Source organism: Helianthus annuus, chromosome 9 (genome assembly GCF_002127325.2).
Source record: "Helianthus annuus cultivar XRQ/B chromosome 9, HanXRQr2.0-SUNRISE, whole genome shotgun sequence".
Lineage (NCBI taxonomy): Eukaryota > Viridiplantae > Streptophyta > Magnoliopsida > Asterales > Asteraceae > Helianthus > Helianthus annuus.
Window position 1 is genome coordinate 174,563,051 of NC_035441.2, and position 23,762 is coordinate 174,586,812.

A 23,762-nucleotide genomic window follows, 5' to 3' on the forward strand; every position below is an offset into this window, starting at 1 on the left:
ATATGAGACAGAGACGCTGGATGGAATTGCTTAGTGATTATGATTGTGATATCCAGTACCATGCAGGAAAAGCAAATGTGGTGGCTGATGCTTTAAGTCGAAAATATCACGAAAAACCAAAAAGGGTACGTTCTCTTAAGTTAAATCTACAAGTAGATTTAAACAATCAGATTAGAAAAGCACAAGAATCAGTAATCAAGGAAGATACTGAAAATTTAAAAGGAATGATTAAGGAATTAAAACAAGGAACGGATGGAATTTGGAGGTTCCATAAAAAGAGAATGTGGATACCTAAATTAGGAAATTTACGTCACCGTATATTAGAAGAAGCCCATAAGTCTAAATATACGATGCACCCAGGAAGTGATAAAATGTACCAGGATTTAAGGAAAAATTTCTGGTGGATAGGAATGAAAAAAAGATGTAGCAGCTTATGTTTCTAAATGTTTAACTTGCTCACAAGTTAAAGCTGAACATCAGAAACCCTCAGGTTTATTACAACAATTAGAAATACCAGTTTGGAAATGGGAATGGATAACAATGGATTTTGTTACCAAATTGCCTAAAACAAGGAAAGGTAATGATACAATCTGGGTGATTGTGGATAGATTAACCAAATCAGCTCATTTCTTACCAATGAAAGAAACTTTTAGTATGGAACAATTAGCCAAATTATATGTAAATAAAATTGTTTCATTACATGGCATTCCTTTATCAATTGTTTCTGATAGAGATAGCCGTTTTACTTCTCATTTTTGGTCAAGTTTCCAAAGAGCAATGGGAACCAGGGTAAATCTAAGCACGGCTTATCATCCTCAAACGGACGGACAAAGCGAAAGGACAATTCAGACAATGGAGGACATGCTTAGAGCTTGTGTAATTGATTTTGGAGGTAATTGGGACGAACACTTACCTTTAATAGAATTTTCTTATAATAATAGTTATCACACAAGTATCAATGCTGCACCATTCGAAGCACTTTATGGACGAAAGTGCAGAACCCCAGTTTGTTGGGCAGAAATTGGGGAAAAACAATTATCTGGACCTGAGATAGTACAAGAAACAACTGATAAAATCATTCAAGTCAAGGAACGACTGAAAACAGCACGTGATCGTCAAAAGAGTTATGCTGATAACAGACGCAAACCATTAGAATTTCAAGTGGGAGATAAAGTGTTATTGAAAGTCTCTCCCTGGAAAGGAGTGGTAAGATTCATCAAAAGAGGAAAGCTAAGCCCCAGGTATATTGGACCTTTTGAAATTATTAGAAGAATAGGACCTGTAGCTTATCAGCTACGACTGCCAGAGGAAATGGCAGGAATACATGATGTGTTTCATGTATCTAATCTCAAAAAGTGTTTAGCTGATGAATCACTCGTAGTACCTCTTAAGGATATAGAGGTTAATGAGCAACTCAAGTTTGTGGAGAAGCCTCTGCAAATTGAAGATAGGAAAATTAAGAATCTCAAACATAAAAGACTAGTTCTGGTCAAAGTAAAATGGGACTCCAAAAGAGGACCCGAGTACACATGGGAACTTGAATCCGAAATGCAAAAGAAATATCCACACTTGTTCCAGTAGATCTCGAGGACGAGCTCTAAAACAAGGTGGGGAGGATATAACAACCCTCGGTAAAACCGACATCCTCATAATAATTCTGATACCTTAATATATATTGTAAATATATCAACTTGTCTTTATATGCACCCCGTATGTACAAACCGAGCCCTCGAACTAGATTATATTATATAAAATAAATAAAAACAATAAAAGTTAAGTTGAGGCGGGCCGCATAGACCTCACCTCAACCTAACGCGGGCCGCGCGAGTAGTAACCAGGAATTTCCAAAACCATAAGCCCAAGCGGGCCGCGTAAATGATGGATTAAGTCCATGCGGGCCGCGAGTGTCCGGAATTGTGGCGTGACCCGGAGCGGCCACGTGGCCCAACACGCGTTGAACCTAGGTGGTGACCCGGATCAGCTAGCCTAGACCCCTAGGCCATGCGGGCCGCGTAAAGCCCAGCCCTAATGTCACGCGGGCCGCGAGGAAGTCCAATTACAGCCCTATATAAGAAGGCAACGGGCTTTCGGTTTTCGTCGCTCACAAACTTTCTTTCTTTCTAAATTTCTGAAGTAGTATACACTATAGCCGGGTATTATACCCCCTAAAATAGCGAGGTTCTGCTACGATGTAAGTATTATAACCCCTGGAGACGTATTAGATACGCTGCCCGATTGATCTAGGGTTCCGTAACGGCTGTCGTGGTTCTGCCCGACGTAGTCGTTGGAATGCCGTCTCGGGGAGGGTATTACTAATGTTAAAATGGGTTATTATACTAACACACGTGCATTTGTGTAATTTATAGATTATCTCCAGGAAACCCTTACGAAAAACCTAAAACAGCAATGTGAGTTAATCTCCTTTTTGTAAACTGTTTTTACAAAACCTTAAATACCTTTTCATGCAAATGACAGTTATTGAGTATTTGTAAAGAATACAATTATAGTAGGTATGTTGGGGTTTTGTATACAAAATTGGTTACTGGCGTGGTAACATCCCATAAGTTGAGTATGACCGTACCACTGATGTTAATTGTGATGTCTTGGATACAAATGTAATTGCGGATGTGCCCTCAATACTGCAAATCGGTTTTATTTAGACTTGATTAAACTGGGATTCACTCACCAGTATTTCCCACTGACAAAATGTTTTTAAAACGCGTTTCAGGTAACAAAATGTGAAAGCCAAATAGAAGCCAGCTGGACAGCACTGAAGGCTTGGAAAAGTGGCAATAAAGTTACCTAAGAATAAAATGGATGTTTTTATTCAAATAAATAGGATGTATTCCTATGAAACGTGTGTATTGAAAACCTGGGTTTTTACCCATATGTTTAATGTTATAAACATGGTGGTTTACTCTGATTAAAATATTTCCTAACTACGATCCTGATGAAAATTTCCGCTGCCAAATTGAATAAATAAATGTGATACCACCAAAACTGGCTCACGGCCGCCCGTTCCCGGGAGATAGGGATCGGGGGCTGTGACAATACCTACATGTATAAATACGGTACACGTGCACGTATAAAGCCCACAATTACAAGTATACATACGGTATATGTATAGGTATAAAAGACTCTAGTACATGACGATATACACACATACACTTGTTGAAGTGTACTCTCTCACTAAGGTTGTATACATACGACAACGTATTTTGACGTTAAAAATAAATATTTTTAACACTTTTTACACTTATATTTGTGTAACAAATATAAAGTCTCGAATCAAAGTATACCAGAAACAGATGCCAACATATTATCATTAAATTACGCAAGCGTTCCGAAAACGAAATGAAAATAATAAACGTTCAAGATGAACAACGAGTACAAGGTCTAGGAAAGGCCGACGTGTCTAATGAGTTAGAACCCTTGTAGGTTGACTCGCGTTACGGAAAACGTTGGTTGAATACCTCTCTCTCTCAGGAACGCAAAGCTGTGAGTTCATGTCCCCCTTTTCTTTTAACGTTTTGGTTTACAACTTTCGGGGGGAAATACATGTCAAACATAGGTATGATTAAGTTATGGAATGAACTCTTAGATCATGTGAGCATAGGCTGTAACTGAGGTGCCATTAATCCTTTTGAGGACCAAGGAACAAAGGTTAGATCTAATGGGTACGGGCGAGCCCCACTCACGGTCCAGGATTGACCACTAGAGTGCTGTTGTGTCCATCGTCGAGAGTTCGACACTTAAATTGCCTACGCGGGTTGAGTACCTCCTATGTCGTCACATATATTAATGTCCTTGCAAAACATTAATGATCAACATGTTCATAGACGCTTTACATACCTACTTATAAACTGAACTTTCAAATGTTTTTGAGATTCATTTGATGCGCGTTACACATAAAACACATGAACTCGCTCAACTTTTGTTGATGTTTTCAAACTCACATGTATTTCAGGAAACTAATGAAACTTGGGTGCTGGTGTTTACTATGAAGCTTTTGGAGTACATGTCATCGATGTCATCCCTTTTGGAGGGTTTGGTCCATATATCTCATCTTCAATGAGATATAGGATGCAAAGCCTTATGTTTTAAACTTGTGTTGAACTCATCTTTTGTAAAACTTATAACTTATGTCGTTTGGCATTTTAAACAAACTTATGATGTGTAATATTTTTATTATGTCAACGGATGAACATCGTATGTTTTTATTCATGTAGTTGTTTACTTATATCGTATGCAATGAGAACTAATCAAGTTCACACCACGCGCTTCCGCTAATGAATGGGTGTGACACTTCATCACTAGGGATACGAAATCCGACTCAATCCTTTCGACCTCATGTTGCGGGCAGAAATTTTCTTTGATCAGAGCTACAAACTGATCCCATGTCATACCGTACAGTGTGGCCTTACCGGCAGCTTGTAGGATAGATTTCCACCATGCTAGTGCGTCTCCTTTAAATGACTGGGACACGTACTTCACTACGTCCCTATCAGCACACCCGCTGATATCAACAACCGTATCCATCTCATCTGACCACGTCATGCAGTCGACTGCTCATTTCTCCCCAGTAAAATCTCTGGGTTTGCATGAAACGAAATATTTGTACGTACAGGACTTACTGTGCGTATCATGCTTCTGCTTGATTTCTTGTTTCGGTACACTGCTGTGGTTGGAGGAGTGATTATCCTCATCATCCTTCTTCGGCTCATTTTTCTTAGAAGGCAGCTTGCTATGAGCCTCCGAATGAGTCTTGGGCTTGACGTGCGATACGGTTCGGGTCCTACTCCGAGTCCCGCTCGATTCCCTGAATTGCCTATCCATGGCCTTGGCAACAGCATTTTCTACCAGTGCTTGTAGTTCCGCACCAGTTACATGAATCTTAGTGTTATCAGGGTGTTCCTCAGAACGACTGTTTGTTTCTTCCGATTTTGCCATGTAGCTTTAAGCTACATAAAGTAAGGACAAGGTCTATTTAGAAACCTAACAGTATTATCGTTCTTGACGATTTATTAACCATGGTATTAATAACCGTAATAGTTAATTTATTTAATTTCATTCAGCACTTTTAACAGCATTTATCATAGAATGAAATATATATATTGGCACAATAGGCCTAGTCACTTGGACAAATTTCTAAATTCTAAATTTAGATTTTTATAGGATTAAAGTTTGTATAATTAAACAAATAATCCTTTGTTTGGCAGGGAGTTTATAAACCACAGCTGCCTTTTTGTTTTATATGACATAGTCATAACCCGTAGGCATCAAGTCATAATCAGACTTGTATACATATATAATCTGTAGATAATTTATTAAAAGAGTGACTTGTGTGGTTTTACAGATCACGCTTAGCCAAGAATGTTAACATGTTCACAGATGTTAACAGAGATTTGAATCTTTTAACCAGGTCTTACCATATTGGCCAGGCCTTTTAATAAGACATTCAAGCTAGGTTTTACCTTTTTAAGATTCTTATTAAAATGGTAAATTAAAATAATGATTGATATTTTTCATTTATTTGTATATTATATTCATGTATGTAGATAAAATGAAAAACTTAAATTAACCATTTTTAAATAAAAGTAGACTAGTACAACTTTGCCCTAAACGGGACTTTTACTCAAATAACATGCCCACGCAGGGGCTAAATCAAATAACAAACAAACAAAACAACCAACAAAACAAACAGAACAAACCCACGCAGGGGTCAACAGAAACAACATACCCACGCAGGGGTAGAACAAGAGAATTATACCCACGCAGGGGTAGAATACAGGAATGAATGTCCTCGCAGGGACATGAGCAAATGAGCTAACCAACAAAGGATTTAATAATCCTTCTTACCCTTACCCTTGATCAAGTCAACCATCTTCTTAAACATTCCGCGGTTATGGCGGCGATCTTCCCGCATTTCATGACGCAATTCACGTCGCACATCGTTTATCCCCTGAAGGATTTCTTGTACTTGCGGTGGCGACATCATTGGCGCCGGTGGCGGTGGTTGATACTGCGGTGGCTGTGGGGGCTGCGGCTGCTGGTATCCTTGCGGTAAGTATCCAAAAGCTGATTGTCCCGTAGCCCAGGGACCTCCAAAAGCACCCTCCTGATTGAGAGGGTTGTAGCCTGAAGCTAACCAGTAAGGATCCCCTGTATAGTCGTACCCCGGGGGAAAAGTCGGCTCGAAAGGGTTGAACTGTACTGCGCTAGCATATGCAGGGATTGGCTCTCCAAAGTTCTGTGGTGGCGGTGGCGCAATAGGCGCGGAAGTCACCTCTGAGACGGGATGCGAAGATTCCCCCATCTCTGGCTCCTCGTGAAGCGGCGAGTAGCGGCTGCTACCTGAATGTGGAGGGGTGTCGATGCGTATCCCTCCTCGTGTGGACATACGGGCGTTCCTTCCCCTTCGCCTCTGAGGCAGAGGAGGCAAAACCGGAGGTGGTGGCGGCGGCGGAGTGACTACGTCACGCCAGAAACCCTCTGAAGGATCCTGCCGCTGAGGCTGCTGCTGAAGCTGCTGCTGGGAGTGATGCTGGGAGTGCACAGGAGAGCTGTGGTAGGACTGGTGCATGGGAGAGTTATGGTAGCTAGGGGTAAAACCCAGTCGTGCTGCTTGAATCTCTCCTCGAAACTGTCGGGACCATTGTAAGGTGATCCCCTGAACGGTGACCCATCTGATATCTCAATGGGGTGGTTCGGTGTGCCGGACGGTGGCATGGAAGGATCGGTATCCTCATCGACCTCCATCTCATTGCCACCCGAAAAGTGGTCTTCAGGTCCAAGTGGGTTATGACCCACTGGTTCTTCCAAATAGGCATCAGGGTTGTACAGGCCCTGATAGACGGGTGCTGGGTAATCATAAGGTGACTGGTGAAGAGGAATGTAGGATTGGTGGGAGTTGTGGGGCTCATTTTCAGAATGAGGCCCAAAAGAGTGTGGTAAGGAAGGTGAGGTACTCAGTGAGTGCCTGGCGGGTTCAGCGAACGATCTCCAAAGGTTACGGGCATCCGCGTTATGGGATGCTGATGGGGTTCGCCTATGCGAAGGCCCTGCCTCATGGTCATGAGAGGTGGCGAATGCTCCTCGTCCCCTTCCTCGTACACGTGGCGGCATCTTGAACCTGTCCAAAAAGATCAAACAAGTGGCACAACAAAATATATATAAGACAAAGTTAGAAAAAATAAAAGAAATTTGAACATTTCCTAAGTTCTTTGTCTAGACTCGAAAATCGAGGAATGTGCAATTGTGTAACTGAGATTAAACACAGAAGACTAGTGTTTAATTCACTCAGCGTTGGCTCTGATACCAACCTGTCACACCCCGATCTCCACGTGTCACCGGTGGGCCCGGTGTGGGGTATGGTGACGTAGTTGGCATCGTCATAGACAAACAACACAATATAATAATGCACAGCGGAAGCAGAAATAGATTCATTTCAACTTTAAATAAAATGTAATATTAAATATCACGAGTAGTTGAAACGGATCCACAGGCGGATCAAATAAAATAAGATAATTGTTCAACAGTTTATTGTCGTCCGAGCGTGCGAGACTATTGTGGACGCTCTTAGGAAACAGCCAGCCTAGTACGTATAGTACCTGCACTTAACCTTTTGGGAAAATACGTCAGTTTACACTGGTAAATACAAATTAACTGACTCATTTTGAAAATGATTGAAAATTTATTTAAATGCACAAGGCATAAATATTTTTATTAACTTGGGATAATTATGCAATATAAACTTGTGAACGAATTACATGCTACTCGTACGTTCGGTAGCCCGGGATCTTGTCCGGGTTAAAGATTAATTGACATACCACATTTAATGAGTTATACATGATGAGTGTACGCCTACACCCCATGCTCAGGTCGTGGCCATCTCGTAAGATGATGCCAAGGATATCCGGGACACGGTCATTAACCCCCCAAAGGCTTAAAGTAAAACAAGACTGTTTAAACGAGCCGATCAAATTATTCCAATTGCATGCCCAAGGGTGCAAGATTTGTACGCTCGATCAAGCGGTATACTATATACCGTACCCCAAGCCTGTATAGGGAAAATAAGTCAAAATGTATTTACTTGAGTAAGTATGAATCACAATTGGCAAGTGAGGGTAGCTTTTACTGGGCCTCCTATTCTGGAACAAAGGTTTATAATAACCTATTAGATTCCTAACGGCTCTTTTATTTAAGCCTAAGCTTAGACCAGTTAGTTTAAGGACGATACGGTTCAAGCGCACGATTAAGCGAAGACCGGATAGAATGTGATTTAGACCCGACAAGTTTGAATACTTGTATAATATGGGTATACTAAATACATTCTGGATTTTGAGATAAAAATGATAATGTTTGACCCGTTTCGGTCAATTTATGCAAACTAGTTACATAAACCGAACCGAGCGCTAAGAGAGCGTTACGGGTAGGCAAAAGAGTCATATGCAAGTTCCCTGAGATAATATGCTTTAAATATGATATAATATCAGCAAGTTATGTTCTATTATGCCCCGAATAATTTTTTAAACTCAATTTATGCCTTAGAAGGGCATTTTGGTCATTTAAAATGTTATAAAAGAGTAAAATTGGAAATCTGAGTTACAGGTCTGATTTATACAGTAAATATACTTAGTTTGACATATTATAACAGTAGGGTATGACCCATAAACAAAACTTATCATTTAAAATCAAACTATGCACCGTAAGGGTATTTTGGTAATTTCACAAGGGCTAAAAATGTCAAAACTGGAAATCTGAGTTCAAAATCTTATACTTACTGTTATTATATGAAAATATGCTAAATACATCAGTAGGTATGAATCTTATATGTTTAATATGAGTATAACGCTTACTATGCGCTAAAAACGCTTAAAAATGCGATTTAGAGCCGTTTCCGGGTTTTTAAAAGAAAGCTGAGATTTTTTTATATTTCCAGAATGCTCAAAATAATTTATTTAACAAATAAAATCAGTAGAAAAAGGTTTGGGGTCAAAAGGATTTATAAAACTCATTTTATGGCTTAAACGGTCAAAACCGGCATTAACCGAATCAACTTAGCGACCTATGATACGATCAGCCAAAAATTAAATAAAATCTTCAAAAATCCCAAAATATTATATAACATCAGTGGGTAAAAAATTTTATATCAAAAAGTGGCCTTAAATAGATTATACGCTAAATGCGCCGTTTATGTAACATAAAGCTATAGTTTTACGATATCGGCCATAACTCAAAATCTGGACCACCAACTGATCTCAAATTTTCGGTGCAAGTTTATAAATTGGTAATGAAAATTTCTACTCTTTCACTTTTCCAAAAATCACGTTTTATATCAAAAAGGGCAAAATAGTCAACTTTTAAGCATAATCGGAAACATGCATATGAATCGGTTAAGCATAGACTCAAGTTGTAAAAATTCCAAAGAGTCATACATAAATAAAAATGGTCAAAAATAGACTCTAATACAGATCTCAAACATGCATGCACGGATCCGAATCGAGAGTCAACGAAAAAGTCGTTTTATAAGACTTTCGGTTCCGATCCGAGTTTATACTAAAGATTGTCGAGTTGATTATGTTAAAACACATTCTTACATTTATTATAAGGTTATTTTGATGATCAAACTGATTGCATGTCATCTACATTACCATTTAAGCTATATTTCGCAAAAACGATTTCTGTTGACTTTTTAAGAACATCTTTGACTCGACAAATAGCATGCTTAGAGTGGGAATCAGAGAATACCCTTTTGAGGGTTTGTTTCCCACAGAAATACCAACTTATAAGTGGTTTCAATTTGAGAAATGACAGAGCCAAATTCGTTTAATCGAAAAGTCAAACTATATGAACAATGGATTGACTTTTAGCTAATAATCAAAGCTATAACGAATTAGAGAATGATATGAAGGCTTACAAAGGTCCTAATGAAGCTTAGATAACACTTAGAGGCTGCCTTGTCGATCAGAAAGTCCCTGGAGAAGCCTTGTGAATTCTTGAAGTTGTGAGTGTTCTTGTTACTAATACAAGAACTCAATAAAATGGAGCTTTGATCAGATTTTATGGAGAAATCAGGTGTTGTAGGAGCATCACAAGTGTCCCAACATGCATGTAATCTTATTGGTGAGTTTTAGAGGTGCTGCTAGCTGTTTCCCACTTAGAAATCGGACTCAAACACACCAGTTCGTGAAATTCTGCACCTGACAGTGGGTCGCGGCCCGCGTAGGTCTGCCCAGGCGGGTCGCCTGGTCTGCTGATCAGCCAAACATTTTTCAAATGTTGCAGTTTTGGTCCCTGTCTTCGCACGCGAGGTTTTGGCTATTTATTTTGACTCGTAAACCCTCAAACTTGGTTTTTAAGAACCTTGGGACATTTACCAACATGGTAAAGTCCTTGGTTAACTTTGCGCTCAACCGAAAGGTCATGAAATTCGACGTTGACGCTTTTAACCCCTCAAGTACGGTTTTGGCCATAACTTTCTCATACGATAACGAAACTTCATGAAATTTTTACCACATATTCTAGTGAGTATATTTTAGCATTAAAAAGCTTTGGATCTGCCAAAAGATCACTCAGAGGTATAAATTCAACATGTTGACACTTTTGGCCCCTATAGTTTGTAATTCCTCACTTTCGTGCAATTTCCGCTTCGTATGATCCATGATCCATCCGTTTAAGGTTATAAACATTATGTAGGGTTATCATAGAGTCTATCTATCCATTGTTGACACTTTGGACCCTTACGTTCCATAGTTTTCACTGTTTGTCAACTTTAGTCCCTCTAAAGTTTGTTTTCGCATATTCAAGGTCCATGACACGTGTCAATACATTATTGGACGTAAATTTTCGAGGTGTTACACCTATGCGAGTAGCCAAGTAGCAAACTTTGTTACTTTGTGGAATAGATTTTGAATCGAAACCCATTCTACTCCGACACTGAACCGAACAGAACCCGAAATGTTGAACCAAAACTGACCTGAATCCGCTGTTGAGCGTAAATCTGACCCGAACTGGTGATCCTGATCGAATGAAATAAAACCTCTCCACCGTCGCCGCTGTAGACGGCTCCACCGCCGCTGTACGCCGTCGAACTACAGCCGATTACCCCCCCTCTCTCTCGTCGACTCTTTTGATCTTCTCCGTTTCGTCGTCTCGCCACCACCAGACGGTGGTGGTGGTGGTCGTTTACACAGATCGAAGGAAGAGGGTGGGGTTGCAGGTGTTGTAGGTGTCGGATGGGGTGTAAAAGTTTGAGGATGGAGTCTCTTTGTGTTGCAGGTAGCTTTGAGGATGTGTGTGTATATTTGAAAGATATGAAGATATGGTTCTTGTATGTGGGAGTTTTAGAAGATAAGATACAGAAAAAAATACATGAGAGGGAACATGATGATGATAAGCGGCTGTTAACCATAAGAATAGTTAGGGTTTGCACACTTTACATACTAGGGTTTTTCTAGTGAGCTTGGGCCCAAGGCCCACAAGCCCAATCCCCGTGTGTTAAGTGGTCCGATCGCACTTACGAACCCGTTTTCAAAACCCGAACATCGTGTAATGTTGTAGGATATTACTTTAGGATTAAAATACGTAGGAGGAGTCGAAAATCGATGTGTGCCGTGTTCGCTCGTCGGCTGCGCTAAAATTGTGTAAAATGCGCCGCTTGTCGTTTTAAATATGTTTTTTTTCTCGGTCCGATTTCGACTGCGGATTTTACAATAGAAAGTGAATACGAGTTTTCTATAAACATGGAAATTTGGAAATACGAGGCGTTACAAGTTTGATATAGAATAGTGTGTCCATTTGACATATGTTTTCTATGCCAGTAGCCAAGTAGCAAACTTTGTTACTTTATGGAATAGATTTTGAATGATACCATCTTATAAGTATTGTTTTGTATGACAAGTATGACATTATCTTTGGAGATATGAGCTACTTTACGACAAGTGTACATGCACATTTAGGTCGTATCGATAGTAGAAGGGATGGGGTGTGGAATCATTGCCGTACACATTAATATCTTTTATAAAAGGAAGGTTGCCACAACAAGGCTACTAGGTAAGTTGACTCCTTTAATAGTCAGGACACCTATAGGATTTCTTAATTTTATATATTATCTCTTAGTCTTTACTGTTCCAATCCTTCCCATACTTAGAGGAATAATTCTCGATTCAAAGGTTGTAGGTTTTCTTATTTATGCCTTGTATTGTTCAGAACAATTTTGAATAAGAAATAATATTTTCCTTCTCTTGCCATATCAAATTCTATATGGTATCAGAGCAAGGTTTCAACAATCTTGTTCTCGATCAGTCGCAAGAAGATGGCAGGAGATGACCCACAAAACAAGAACAATGATGGAGAAGGGTCTAGTGGTGGTATCTCACACGACTCACCCTACTACCTCCATCCATCCGACTACCCCAAACAATTACACACGAATGATATTCTTACCGACAACTATTACATTGATTGGAGGCAAGAGACGACGAACTTTCTCTTTGCCAAAAACAAAGTGGAGTTCGTTGACAGGACGATCAAAAGGCCAGAGAAAACATCGAAGGATTACATGCCATGGATGCTTGTTGATGCCATGATAAAAGGCTGGTTGACAACAGCCATGGAGAAAAATATTCAAAATAGCGTGAAGTATGCAAGCGCAGCATCAGAGATATGGGCAGATCTCGGTGAACGTTTCGGTAAGGAGAGTGCCCCTAGGGCATATGAACTGAAACAAAAGATAGTGTCTACTCGACAAGGAGGTAATTCTGTATCCACCTATTTTACACAGTTACGGTCGATATGGGATGAAGCCCAGTATATACAACTGTTTCCTCATTGCTCCTATGATAAATGTGAATGTGATATGGCAAAAGGATCATTGAGCATCAAGAAAAGGAGCACCTGTATGAATTTATTATGGGATTGGACACCGATTTTGCGATCATCAAAACACAAATTCTGGCCACAAAACCGGTTCCATCTCTTAGCACGACATACCATATATGGTGGCTGAGGATGAGAGACAAAGAGCTATCTCAAATGAAAACCGAACACCAACCGAACCGGCTGAATTCAAGGCGTTCCAGAGAAGAGATGGCAAGGCTGATCACAACAGGGAAAAAGGCGTGGTTAAGGGTGTGAAGGAAGGGAATGAGCATTGTACTTTCTGCAATAAGGACGGTCACAAGCGAGAAGGCTGCTTCAAATTAATCGGGTACTCGGATTGGTGGCCGGGGAAGAAAGGAGAAAAATTCAAAGGCAAAGCTGCATGTGTCGAAACCGAATTAAACCCCATTCCTGGCTTGACACATGAGAACTATCAACTCCTCCTCAAGCACTTCTCTAGATTAGGTAAGAGCGAAAGTACAAAATCTGTTGCTAATATGGCTCATAAAATCAACGACGAAGGTAAGTGGATTATTGATTCGGGTTGCACCGAGTATATAACTCACCTGCCTAACATTGTTAACAACAAGAAAACGACTCCCTTTGAAGCGCCTGTTGTTATTCCAAATGGCGAATCAATCCCAGTTAAAGGAAAGGGAGAATACACCCTTCCTGGAGGGGCAAAAGTGAACGGCGTTCTTTATGTTCCTGATTTTAAATGCAGTCTTCTTTCAGCTAGTCGCCTTAGTCGCGATCTTCAATGCGTTGTTCATTTTTTCCTGATTTTTGTGTCATGCAGGGATTACAGAGGAGGAACTTGATTGGAGCGGGTAGATGCGAAGGGGGACTATACCGAATGAAGATGGTTCAAGGAAGAAAAGATATGGTAACTACTATTGAGATGTGGCACAAAAGACTTGGACATGCCTCAAAGGGAAAACTAGCTAAAGTTGATTTTCTTAGTTCTGTTACTTTTGATCTTGGTAATTTTTGTGATTCTTGTGCTAAGGCAAAGTTTGCCGGAACACCTTTTCCTTCTAGTTTTATTAAAATAAATGCACCATTTCAATTAATTCATTGTGATATTTAGGGAGGCTATCGGGTGCTGTCTTACACGAGAGCCAATTATTTTCTCACAATAGTTGACGACTTCAGTAGGGCAGTATGGGTATTTCTTATTAAACACAAAAGTGAAGCGAGCAGATGTCTCATGAATTTTTGCAAAATGATTGAAGTGCAATTTGATAAACAAATTAAATAGTTAAGGTGTGACAATGGTGGTGAGTTCACGTCCAACAACATGTTGGAATTTTATAACAAAAATGGAATGTTGTTAGAAACCACGTGCCTGCACACCCCCAACAAAATGGCGTTGTTGAAAGAAAACATCGACATCTCCTTGAAACGGCTCGGGCCTTAAGATTTGGCGCCAAACTCCCTAAACAATTTTAGGGAGAGTGCATCCTAACTGCGGCTTACGTGATTAATCATCTCCCATCTAAAGTTCTTAAGAATAAAACACCTTTTGAATTGATTTGGGGAATAAAACAAAATTATAATTTTTTAAGAGTTTTTGGGTGTCTTGCATACTTTAAGAACACTAATACGAGGGGAGACAAGTTCGAAGAAAGGGGAAAACCTGGAGTGTTTCTTGGATACCCACCGGGAACCAAAGGTTATAAAATTTTTGATCTCGAGACTAGAAAAATAATTATTAGTAGAAACGTATTTTTCTATGAAGAGAGATTTCCTTTTACGAACATCCGAGAAAACCATGAAGATTATAATGTAGATTCAATAAAATACCATGATTGCCTTTGTCATGGTGAGACTACATCAGACCAACCCAAAGAACAAAACCACAAGGCACAACATCCTCAAGAGGATTATGTCCAAGAAGAAAATAGTGAACCCAATAGCAATACAAGTGGGCCTCATGTGGGAAATGAATCGGGCCAAACAAATGATGATGGGGAGGGGGTGCTGAAATACATCCTGATGATGAAAACGAGACTCATGATTTGGTTGATGAAGTAGAAAGTCAGGCACAAACAAGGCCCACTCGCACGAGATCCCAGCCATCCAAATTTAAAGATTACATTGTTCAAGTTCCCCTTCGGTCCAACACCCAACGACTACATCCAATCAGGTCTCCTCCTCAGTACGTTATCCTATTTCCAACTTTGTTTCCTATAATAAATTTTCCACTAATCACAAGGCATTCTTAGCGGCCATCACTAACAATGATGAGCCGAAGTGTTTTAAACAAGCCGCACAGGATGTTCGATGGCGAGATGCGATGAAAAAGGAGATCGAAGCCTTAGAGAAAAATGGAACGTGGACATTAGAAGTTTTACCTCAAGGAAAACAAGCCATCGATTCAAAATGGCTTTATAAAATCAAGTATAAGCCCAATGGTGAAGTAGAAAGGTACAAGGCTTGTCTCGTTGCAAAAGGATTCACTCAACAGGAGGGAGTAGATTATCATGACACTTTTGCACCGGTCGCTAAACTGGTGACCGTCCGAACCTTATTAGCAATGTCAGTTAAAAGAGATTGGATTATTCATCAGCTTGACATGAACAATGCTTTTCTACATGGAGAGTTGGATGAGGAAGTTTACATGAAAATTCCTCAAGGATTTTCCAATGATAATGAGACAAGAGTTTGTCGTCTAAGGAAGTCCTTATTCGGATTAAAGCAAGCTTCACGAAATTGGTATCACAAATTCACCGCGTTTCTCTTGAGTCTAAATTTTAGACAGTCCAAGGCGGACCATTCCTTATTCATCTACGAGGCTGATGGTACTATGATAGTTATTCTAATTTACGTAGATGACGTAATCATTACTGGAAATTGTCTCACCAAAATTCAAGAAACCAAGAAACAACTTGATAAAGAGTTTAGCATTAAAGATCTTGGATCCTTGAAATATTTTCTTGGGATAGATGTTGCAAAAACCAAGGATGGCTTAGTCCTGAGCCAACGAAAATATACGTTGGATATTTTGGAACATAACGGGAAGTTGGGTTGTAAGCCGAGTTCCTTTCCTATTGAACAAGGTTTAAAGTTGGACAAAGGGGAGAATGAAGAATGTGTTGATGCAAGCCAATATCGCAGACTAGTGGGTCGACTTCTTTATCTACAAGCTACTCGACCGGACATCACATCACATATTCGGTCAATATTTTAAGCCAGTTTGTAGCAGATCCACGAAGTAATCATTTAGAGGCTGTAAACCGTGTTCTCGGGTATCTAAAGGCCACACCGGGCCAAGGCATTATGCTCTCACGAGTAGGAGATCCTGTCTTAACAACTTATTGTGACTCTGATTGGTTAGGGTGTCCTTACACGAGGCGGTCACGCACCAGTTACTTTCTTTTACTAGGTGGCACTCCTATTTCTTGGAGAACCAAGAAGCAATCCGTAGTATCACGCTCCTCGGCTGAAGCCGAATACCGAGTGATGGCCACCGCTGTTAGTGAGATCATTTGGGTTCGTTGGTTCCTCAGTGAATTACAAGTCCACATTTCATCGTCTACACCTTTGTTTTGTGACAACCAAGCAGCGCGCCGTATTGCAAACAACCCTGTCTTCCATGAAAGAACCAAACACGTCGAAATGGATTGTTATTTTGTACGTGAAAGAGTCGAGTCCAAAAGGCCTTACAGGACAACAACTTAACTTTCTTCTTGGAAAGATTGGCATGACTAATTTGCATGCTCTATCTTGAGGGGGAATATAGGATTTCTTAATTTTATATATTATCTCTTAGTCTTTATTGTTTCAATCCTTCCCATATTTAGAGGAATAATTCTCGGTTCAAACGCTGTAGGTTTTCTTATTTATGCCTTGTATTGTTCAGAACAATTTTGAATAAGAAATAATATTTTCCTTCTCTTGCCATATCAAATTCTATAACACCATTGCAATGTGCGGGCATTCCCACTAATTCCAAATTAAGAAAAAAACCAAGTCTTAAACTTTTCCTTATTAGTTTACATCTGGTAGCAGTCTGGAATTTGGATAGCTTTCTAGAATATATGGAATATCAATAAAAACAAGGGAACAAACTTTATTTTTAATATGTTGATCATATCAAATTTACCCTTTTCTATTAAAAAACGCAAAACCAAACCGTTAGATTTTTTTTATTGAGGTTTGGTTATTTCGGTTTTTTAGGTTGATTATTTCAGTTTCGTGAACCCCCTAAGTGATACATGGTGATAGTACATTTGAGAATTATATACTTTGAGAGAATGTGAAACACATAATCATTCGTTATAGAATTTGCTGCAACATGCAGTATAGAATTTGCTTTATCATCAACATATACTACTACAAGCTAGGAAAATTGTATATATAACTATATAAGTATGTATGTATGTATATATGGGCCTTTTCTTTTCTACAGGTGGTACACATGAACACCCCTAAAGTCGGTTAATACAACGGTAAAAATCAACAAATTCCAAGTAATAAAGTTAAATGATTGACTGATCGAGTGCTTTAGCATATTATATTTTAGAGACTTCAAATTGATCGAGTGCTTTATGGATGTAAAACTTATGTCAACCCATGATGGAGTGTTTTACGAATCAAGAGAATTATCGGCGTTAAAGATAGATTTAAGGAGGGGGGCACGCGTATGGGAGATGGCGTAGGTTTTGGGGAACGAAAAAGATGCTTCACCAATTTGTTTAATTAGACACGTAATCTATTTATTTTGCGAATCTTATATAATATCTAATATAATTTTCATATAAATTAATGATTCCATGTTTGCTCTCACGTGGAGCACATGCCTTTATTTACGGTAAAATTAAACAGACGTTAGGCTAAAGGTTAGGATTGTTACAGTAGATCTTTAAAATACTCAATGTATTTATTAAAGTTAAAGGTAGGTGAGTGAAAATAACCCCAAAGATAAAGGTCATAATTTATAATTTACCCTTACATTTATTAACATGTGTAATATATGAGATTATAAATAAAAAATACATCTAACTTATACTAATCCAATATAATTTAATAAGTTCCTTGTGCATTCTGAAGGGAGTTAGTTCCGGTACAAACCATATTTATCCTACAAACCGTAAGAACAGATCCTAACACTTAGAAAAAGTTAAATTAGCACATACCAAAACAATACATACATAAAAGTAGCACTTTTGAATTATATTAGCACATGAAAATTAATCAAGATAATTGATTCTAGCACATATTTGAATGATATCAACACTTTTCTTAATCAGCACATTGAAAACAAAAGGAAGATCCAAATAAATAATTAATTGCTTGTTAGCATAGGAAATTCAATATAATTGATATTATTTAGGATATTATTTTATCATTTCTGTATAATTGGTTGGATGCCACATGACACTTTTTAAATGGTTCTTACAGTTTGTATGCGAAATGTGGTTTGTATTTGATCCTACTCCCATTATCTTATCGTAAAATGAAAATAATAGCTATTTTTTTAGCTATTTTGATTTGTAACAATTAATAAAACTAAACTAAGTTATCGTTTTAAATTAGTTATATTTAATGGCATTATTATTTATATGATCCTCTAAATTATAATTTTTTAGCAAAATTAATTATACAAAATACATAATATAAGTAATAGATAATGAAAGTATCAGTAATAGATAATGAAATCTAATGAAATCAATTAGTGATGTACAAAAAGATAATATAATCGAGTTTATCGTAGTCTGATAACGAAATTATAGGATGGATGCAGATTTTTTGGATGCAGATAATATCACTTTTATATATCATAAATAAGTCGGTGAATTACATCAACTGCATGCCTATATAAAAGAGTGCAACTATACGTAGATGCTATTTCTCTCTCATTTCAAAAGAAAACGCAGATATTATTTCAAATCCGTTTCTACATATGGCGTCTCGATCAATGAAAGTTTATTGGGATCCGCCTAATTCGGGTTGGCTCAAACTCAATACGGACGGTAGTTCATTAGGAAATCCAGGGCAGTCAAGTTATGGAGGTGTTGTAAGGAATACTCATGGTGAATGGGTTTGTGGTTACGTAGGAAATATTGGATATAATACAAGTCTTGCTGCTGAAATTTGGGGAATAATGATGGGGTTACGTTTCATCAGAGTCATGGGGTTGAACAATGTTGTCATTGAAACAGATTCTCAGGCTGCGCTTTTACTAATCACGGTGCATGGCGTTGATGAATCTGATCCACTAAGCTCCATGATAAACTCGTGCAAGAACGACATGGCACAGCTAAAATGTTATATGGTTCATGTAAAGCGAGATAAAAACCGTTGTGCTGATCTAATGGCAAGGCTTGGAAGAACACAAGTTGAAGACTTTGTCGTCTATGACGACCCGCCAGCGAATTTGATTCCACTGTTAAATGAAGATGCAGCGGGGGAGTCACTCGGATTATTCACAACAATGTAAATGTTTTAAATTCTTTTAGTTAGGTATTTCATGTGTCGAATCCTTTTCATTCATTACTTCGATGCGAGTTTTATCAGTTTGTGAAGTGTAAATATGCAATTGAATGAATGATGATCGTGTTAGTGGGTTTATCAAGTTCATGAGATCAATAATTGTTCCTCTCGATTGCGGTACTTAATTTGTGATTTGCTTTATTGATGCTCTAGGTTTATTTCGGTAACAAATGTCATCGATACTTATGATCTTATGTTTAATTTCACTATATTAAAACTCAAGGTTTATTTCAGTAGCAATGTTTGTGATACTTACTGTTTTCTGTTTAATTGACTACTAATATTAAATTACTGAAGTGACAATAGTTTAATTAATGTTAGATTCTGAAGTGACAATAGTTTTGTTAGATTCTGAAGTGACAATAGTTTTGTGTTTCAGTTGAAAATCTGGATTGTGTTTTATGTGTGTGGTGTTGGAAATGAAAAGATGTTATATTCTTTAGATTTATAGTCTTTAAATACTAGATTCTCCTTTTCTTTTTATCATTTTTCTGTTTCTGAATGTTGTTGATATAATTCAGGTGATTTATCTCCGGAATCCATGGATGCCATATGGGACCCACCTTATTCTCAAGGTTTCCACATTTTTGCCTCTATCAACACTCTCTCTTTAATCAAGACACTTTATTTGATATTGTATCATCCTTGAAATCATAATCTCTTTCACATCCTATAGTATAATGGTTCGTTATGTAATTAGTATAAAGATAGTTTATGTTAGAATTAGATTAGTAATAGAAGTGCGGGGACTAGATGCGACAAATCGAAAGTTAATAACCTACATGTTGGATCGATACATCCAGGGGACGTACCCCTTCTCTGATCGACGACAGCAAGCACAGGGACAAAGGACGCAACCCTTCATCTTCGATTTCAGCCACAAGATCAAAAGACATACCTGTTCGTGAAGGGACACGTCTATTGGATTCGCACCTCTTCGATATGTATAAATAGGGTTAGGATTTTCAATTGTAAAAACAACTCTCAATCATTCTGTACAATTACATTCAATCAGGTTCAATTGAATTCTTGTTGTTTATTCTATTTGCTGTTTCATCTTTATTTTCGTATCAAGTTCATAGATTGGGACCAACAATTGGTATCAGAGCCAAGGGCTCAATTCTATTCAATTCAATTCGTTTGGCAACCGTGATTATAATCGATTCAGAGAAAATCGACAGACACAACAAATCGATTCAGTAATTATAAATCGATTCAGAACCAGAACCCACGAAGCCAGACGAAAGACGAAATCGATTCAGTATACTTCAAAACGCAATCGCAAACCAGGAGGAAATCGACTCAGACAATTTGATTAAGCGAAAATCAAATCAGTATTGAAGAAAGAGAAGCATAATCGATTTGGTATATAATCGATTCAGTACCAGAAAGCCACCAGGAAGGAACTGACAGAAGAATCCAACCATAAATCGATTTCAGATTTACAAATCGATCCAGAACACAGGAAGAGAGAAACCGAAAATCTCAAAGATCGAAATCGCCGACTACGATCTTCGTCTCAGTTACTGGTGTTGTGTTCGAAAAAGGGAAAATTTCAAGTTTGTTCATTGGCCACAACACAAAAGCAAAAGAGTTCAGAATTACATAGGATTCAAAAATTCCAGGTTATACGTTCTTATTATTCTGGAATTTTAAAATTACTACAGTTTTTTAATAATTTAGTTTAGTGATTCCCGTTAGAATCATTGTTGGTTTAGAAGAAAACCTAAGTCACGATGTCAGGAAAATCATCGTTAGATACGAACAATAGTGCAACTGTACCACACAAGGATATAGGATCCTTGACACATTTCCAATGCCCCATTCTGACATCTACAAACTATACCATATGGGCTATCCGTATTAAAACCATACTTGAAGCAAACGGGCTATGGGAAATGATAGAACCAAGTGCTGGTACGCAACTTGATGTCAAGAAAGACAAAGCCGCAATAGCATACTTGTTTCAAGCACTATCAGAGGATATAGTATTACAAGTTGCAAGTTATAAGAGCGCAAAAGAAATTTGGGAAGCTTTGAAGGTTAGATATGTTGGTGTAGACCGGGTGCAGAAGGCACGCCTACACACTCTCAAATCAGAATTTGAGATGCTACAAATGAATGATGAAGATACGATCGATTCCTTCACCGCAAAGTTGACAAGTATTGTTACAAGGGCAAACGGCTTGGGATCAACATTTGATCAACCAACCCTAGTGCGGAAACTTTTAAACTCCGTGCCAGATAGATTCATTCAGATTATTGCATCTATTGAACAATACTCAGATTTAGACACTATGACTCTTGACGAAGCAATTGGAAGATTAAAAACCTTCGAAGAAAGAATCAAGTGTAAGAAAGGAATCCTTGGAGATAGCCAAGACAATCTCTTGTTCACACATTACGACAACAATTTTGGTCGTGGTAAACACTCTGGAAACCGTGGACAAGGAAGACTTAATCAGTCACGAGGCCGAGGCCGTGGCAAGTTCAGACAAGAAGAAAGAGAAGATGACAAGTCACCGGATAATAATCATGATTATGATAGACGGAAGAGATACCCAAGAAATCAAGACAAATTCGTGTTTGACATAAGCAAGGTAAGGTGCTATAATTGCAATGATTATGGACACTATGCCTCAGATTGTCCTAAACCAAACCAAAGAAAAGAAGAAGCAAATATCGTGCAAGAAGACGAAGAACCAACTCTTCTAATGGCACAAGTTGAAGAACTGGATCAAGATGTCAAGCAAGTAACAGGTAGAAAGCCGATGCTCAGAGACAAGGATCTACTACAACATGATCGTGATAAAAATGGAGAAGCACATGATGGCAGACAAGACATAGAGAAAGATCAAGGTGCCACTCAAGGATGTTCGAGATTAGGGGGTGAATGAAATCATAATCTCTTTCACATCCTATAGTATAATGGTTTGTTATGTAATTAGTATAAAGATAGTTTATGTTAGAATTAGATTAGTAATAGAAGTGCGGGGACTAGATGCGACAAATCGAAAGTTAATAACCTACATGTTGGATCGATACATCCAGGGGACGTACCCCTTCTCTGATCGACGACAGCAAGCACAGGGACAAAGGACGCAACCCTTCATCTTCGATTTCAGCCACAAGATCAAAAGACATACCTGTTCGTGAAGGGACACGTCTATTGGATTCGCACCTCTTCGATATGTATAAATAGGGTTAGGATTTTCAATTGTAAAAACAACTCTCAATCATTCTGTACAATTACATTCAATCAGGTTCAATTGAATTCTTGTTGTTTATTCTATTTGCTGTTTCATCTTTATTTTCGTATCAAGTTCATAGATTGGGACCAACAATCCCTTATGGTGATCTACTGTCCCATTTCTTTATGCAAATTTTATTGCTAATTTCTTGGTATTGAATATATGAGGTAAATAGTTGTGCACCTAACAATCTTATTGAACCTGTAGATGTGATAGAGGAGACGGATATAAATACGGAATGCTGCATACACGTGCTTGAGATTTTGTTAAGCAAAGCTGATACTGAAATTGTTGAATGTGAATGAGAGTTAATGGACTTGTTGAGTCAACTCGCCTGCACTGATGAAGTATTTTTAAGAAGATTTCACAACTCTAGCTATTGATCATACACAAATTTAGAATATTGGTATTCATTTTAGCTTGGGTGTCATTCTTTATTTTTGTATACTGTATGTTTAAGTTTTATGTGAACTAGTTATTTTCCGCCCGCGCGTTGCGGCGGGACCCAATGACTACAAAAGGCGTGTAAGCAACGGCAAACAGATACCGAATATCAAAACATAAATAAAATAACGTGGTAAGAATAGTCACTCCGTCATAAAAAACGATTTTAAATAACCTAATATATAATAATAGGACCCACACGTCCTACACGTTGGAAATTCGGTTGTTTTCAGTTCAGTTATTACGGTGCTAACACGTTAAAATATGGATGAGCTCGGTACCGGTAACGGCAGCGAAAGTACCGATCTGGAAAATTATCGAAATTAGGTATCGGCACCGAAAATGTTCGGTACAATACGGTATGGTATTTGAAGGTAAAAATCAATAAATACAGGTATGGTGCTAGACCGGTGTCAAACCTAAAGTAACGATTCTGAAAACGCCAAAAGGTGGATACCAAATTGGTACCGAAAATGATTTGGTACTGATACGATACCGGTTCGTTTACAGGATTTGATACGATTTGCTCATCAATATTCTAAATATCCAAGTTAATTTTACATGCTACAATTCATTTATTACAGAAGAAAACAAAAAAGAAAGCAAAATAAGTTGTTGTGTATATAAAACCTCATTCAAACGAAAAACAATTTACTTACTGTGTGTATGAAAAGCAATCTAAACGGT